The sequence below is a fragment of the Trichechus manatus genome, unplaced genomic scaffold, assembly GCF_000243295.1.
Source record: "Trichechus manatus latirostris isolate Lorelei unplaced genomic scaffold, TriManLat1.0 scaffold00271, whole genome shotgun sequence".
Lineage (NCBI taxonomy): Eukaryota > Metazoa > Chordata > Mammalia > Sirenia > Trichechidae > Trichechus > Trichechus manatus.
In genome coordinates, this window is record NW_004444207.1 from 826,521 (window position 1) to 831,452 (window position 4,932).

Sequence of the window (4,932 nt, forward strand, 5' to 3'; positions counted from 1 at the left end):
GAATAATCTGAGCTTAGTCTTATTGTTTCTCCTCTTTATGTTGCTTCTTGTTTTTCACGAGCTGCTCTCAGGATTCTTTGTCTTTGGTTTTAGTGAGTGTGATTATGATATGCCTTGGTGATTTTCTTTTGGGGTCTCTCCTATGTGGTGTTCTTTGAGCTTCTTGGCTGGCCAGCTTTTCATCTTTCACAATATTGGGGAAGTTTTCTGTCAGCAGTTCTTCAATGATCCTCTCTGTATTTTCTGTTTTCTCCCCCTATTCTGGAACCCCAATCACTCGAAAATTTTTGCTTTTGATTGTATCCCGCAAGGTCTCTTCATATTTCTTTGTTTTTTTTTTTCCTGAGTTTTCCTCAAACAGAGTCGTATCCAAGTGTTTGTCTTCAATTCCACTGATCCTGTCTTCCACTGTTTCAAATCTGCTCCTCAGCACTTCTATGACACGATCCATTTCTGAAATCTAGCTGTTTATATTTTGGATTTCTAATTGTTTTTTTTGTCTAATTTCTGGTTGTGAATTTATTTTGGAATTTTTTTCCTGCATTATTTTCCTGAATTCTTCCATGAATTTGTCTGCATTTTCCATGAATTTGTCTATTTTTTCCTCGTTTTTGTCTGCTTTTTGCTTCAACTCTTGGATAATTCTGAGTATTAGAGATTTGAATTCCCTATTAAGTAGTTCTAGCCCCTTTTCTTCTACTGGAAGGTCATCTGTTGTTTTATTTTGGACACCTACTGGAACCTTCCTGTCCTGTTTTTGTAAATGTTTTGATATTGTCTGCTCTCTTTTGGGCAGTGAGTAGTTATTTTTTTCATTTATTGATTGTAGATTTGTTTGTTTTGTCCTTTTTTTTTTAAATTGGCTATGTCTGAGCAGGCAGGCTTTGTGTTCTTTGTTGTTTGCTCATCTGTGGGAATGATACTTTTCACCTCCTTCTCCAATTGGCAGTGTCAGTCACTCAGATATGGTACAGCAGGGCAGGTCTAGCTGAAGAGGAGTTACTGGGACAGATTGTTTGTGGCACTTACTACAGCCACCAGGGTGGGTCAGTAATCAGTGCAGGGCAGGTTCCAGTAGGCCGTGCCTGTGCTTCTTGGTGGCATGATGTTAAGCACATAGTGCAGGTAGGCAGGATGTAGGGGGGAAATTGTTATGTGTGGAACTAAGGTGGATATGGGAGAGAGGAGAGAGGAACAGGAGCCAAAAACATACAAACAAACAAAAAAGAATGCTAGGGGAGCTTGCCATTGGTATGAAGAGATGAGAGACTAGGAAATGGAGAAAAACAAAGAGGGGAAGAAGAAAAACAAATAGAAAATAAAAGAATAAATAAATAAAAATCAGAAAGGGAAAAGAACAGTAAAGTTCTCAGGGATCCCACTGGTGTGGCTATGAGATATGAGGAAGTTGTTCTCAGGTGTTGCAGTACAGCTTCGCTAGAAGGCATAGAGGTATTCAGCGCCAGGTATTCATGGAACAGAAATAAAAGGAAGGTATAGAGAGACGAGAAACTGAGTAATGAAGAAAGACAAAAAGAGGGAAAAGAAAAGAAAACAAATTTTAAAAAAAAGAACAAGAAAAGCCCCCTGAAAAAACAGAAAAAAAAGAAGACACAGAAAAAGGAATGCTTTTAGGGATCCCTCTGTGTGTCTGTGCAAGCTGAAGGGGAGGCTCCAAGGCACACAGTACCTCCTGGCCAGAACGGGCTCCCAACTCAAGAAAACAAACAAACAATTCAAAACAAACAAACAAAAGCCCTGGGATCCCACCAGCATGGCAGCCCAGAATGGGAAGCAGTTCCACACTCAAATGGAGCTCCGCAGCCCCTCAGGAAGAAGCAAAGATGGTACACAGAGCCAGGTATTTGAGCGAAAGGAGGGGGAGGTGGTGAGACGTAAGGAAGAAATCAAAAGAAGAGGAAAAAAGCAACACCAGCAGCCAACAAATGGCACTCAGAGAGTCAGCCAGTTCGGGCTGGTGGAATCCAAGCAGCTGGTGCTTCCTGGCCAAGAGACTGTGGCTGCAGGAAGCAGAGGAGGCCAAGTGGAGGTGAAGAAGGTTGGGGGGTGGGAAAGCGTATATCGAAAATTACTGGTTGTTTTGTCTCCTGCTGGAGGCTCCGTGAAGCTGCTTTCTCATACCCCCTGGTTGCTGGTCTCCAATAGGAGTCCAAGATGGCGGATCTATGCTGTGTTAGCTGATAGGGGACCGCTGCATGAATCTCTCCTTGTTTCCCATTCTCTGTCAATTTTCTCACTCCATTTGTTGCTTGGCTGAGTTCTTTATCTCTTCATTTGATGTTTTAAGGTTTCAGGATTGCTGTTTTCTCTGTTCTGCTTAGTTTTTCAGATCTTTGCTGTGGAGGGACAGCGTGGCGCTTCTGCCTAGAGCACCATTTTGCCAGAAGTCTCATAGGTGTCCTCTTAAATGAACATTGTTTTCATTTCCCAGGCAAGCAAGAGCCCGGCTGATCAATGAAGGTGTTCATATCTATCTTTGATACTTTTCAGGCTTTCCTCTTCCTCCCACCCCAAGAAGTGGGAGGATTTGTAATCTTACGATTTCCCAGGATAGTAATGTGGTTCCCCTAAGAGTCATTTTTTTAGATGGTGGCTGGTGTATTTAGCTTCCTTACTTTTTTAATAAGCTTTGCATTTCATTTTTAACAACTTCTGATTTTCCTAAATTCATACTTTATACTTTCTGTGTTCCTATCATTAATGGATGTTTGCAGCTGTTTCTTTTCATTTTGAGTTGTGCCACATCAGCAAATGAAGGTCCCAAAAACTTGACTCCAAGCATGTCATTAAGGTCGACTTTACCTTGAAGAGGCAGCTCTTCTTTAATAGTATTTTCAGTCCCTTTCAACCTGAGGGGTTCATCTTATGGCACTATATCAGGAAATGTTCCACTGCTATTCATAAGGTTTTCACTAGCCAGTATTTTTAGAAGTAGATTGCCATGTTCATCTTCCTAGTCTGTCTTAGTCTGGAAGCTCTGCTAAAACCTGTCCACCGTGGGTGACCCCACTGGTATTTGAAATACCAGTAACATAGCTTCCAGCAACAAGCAAGCTACCAAAACCTTTGCATCAGTGCATCAACAGGGAAATGCCAAACATTCAAGTCAAATTCAGAAGAGAACGTGAAACAAGGGATATCATTGCTGATGTCAGCTGCATCTTGGCTGAAAGCAGAGAATACTAGAAAGATGTTTACCTGTGTTTTATTGACTAGGAAAGGCATTCAACTGTGTGGATCATAACAAATTACGGATAACATTGCCAACAAAGGGAATTCCATGGCACTTCATTGTGGTCATGAGAAACCTGTACATACACCAAGAGGCAGTAATTCGATCAGAGCAAGGGGATGCCGTGTGGTTTAAAATTAGGAAAGGTGTGTGTCAGGGTTATATCCTTACACCATATCTAATCAATCTGTATACTGAGCAAATAATCCGAAACCTCAACTATATGAAGAAAAATGCATTATCAAGATTGGAGGAAGATTCGTTAATAACCTGCAATGTGCAGATGACACAGCTGCTTGATGAAAATAACAAAAACTTTTAATAAAATAGCCATATGACATTAAGGGCAGTATCCAATTTGATGGACCATCTCAAAGAAGTACTCAATAAAGAATGAGAGAGAGATAGAGAGAAATTAATATTAATATTCCCTGACAATTAATTTTCTTGCCACCTTATCCTGTTGTATCACCTTTACTTGCCTTTGTTTGCTTTTGTTGTTGCTAGGTGCCATCAGGTTGGTTCCAACTCATTGTGACACTATGAATAACAGAATGAAGAAATAATGCCCAGTCAGGTGCCATCTCTGCAATGATTGCTATGCTTGAGCCCATTGCTGCAGCCACTGGGTCGATCCATCTTCTGAAGGGTCTTCCTCTCTTTGGCTGACTCCCTACTTTGCCAAGGACTAAGGCGCACCTGACCCAATCCGTGGTATGCATGCAAAAGCTCGGCAGTGAATAAGGAAGATCAAAGAAGAATTGATGTACTTGACTGCCAGAAGAACAAACACGTCTGTCTTGGGAGAAGTACAGCCAGAGTGCTCCTGGGAAGCAAGGATGGTGAGACTTCATCTCACGTACTTTGGACATGCTATCAGGAGGGACCAGTCCCTAGAGAAGGACATCATGCTTATAGGATAGAGGATCAGTGACAAAGAGGAAGAACCCCGACAAGACACAGTGACTGCCATCACAGGCTCAAAAATAGTCACTGTTGTGAGGACGGCACGGGGCTGGGCGATATTTTGTTCTGTTGTACATAGGGTCGCTATTAGTCACATCTAACTGGACAGCACCTAACAACAACAACAATGTTCGTTGAAAAAAGCAAGTCATGAAATCTAGCCTATTCAAAGGGAGGGAAATTAGACTCCATCCTCTGATGGAAGAAATGTCAAAGATATTGAGGGCATATTTAAAAACCAGCACACATATAGACTACTACAAATAGCCATAAAGAAAAAATGCATTATTCCTAAGCATACGTGAAGTATTTACAAAAAATTATCACATATCACAGAAACATTCTCAAAACCAGGGAATTAATAGTACTTTGACCACAGAAAATTAAATCACTTATCCTTAAGGGAAATATGCCTAAATAAATCTTGCTATTGGTTATAAATATAAAATATGATTAAATCATATATGTGAATCATGTGCGAATAACTGCTTATATTATGATAAGTATTGGACTACAGAGAATGCCAAGAAATTCCCTTTATACCATTTTATAGGGAACATATCTGGGAACATGCAATGATGTCGTCTCTCACATTGAAGAAGTGATATGTCTTTTTTTTTTTTTTAATATTTTATTGTACTTCAGGTGAAGGCTTACAGAACAGATAGTTTCTCATGTAACAGTAACACACATGCTGTTTTATGACATTGGTT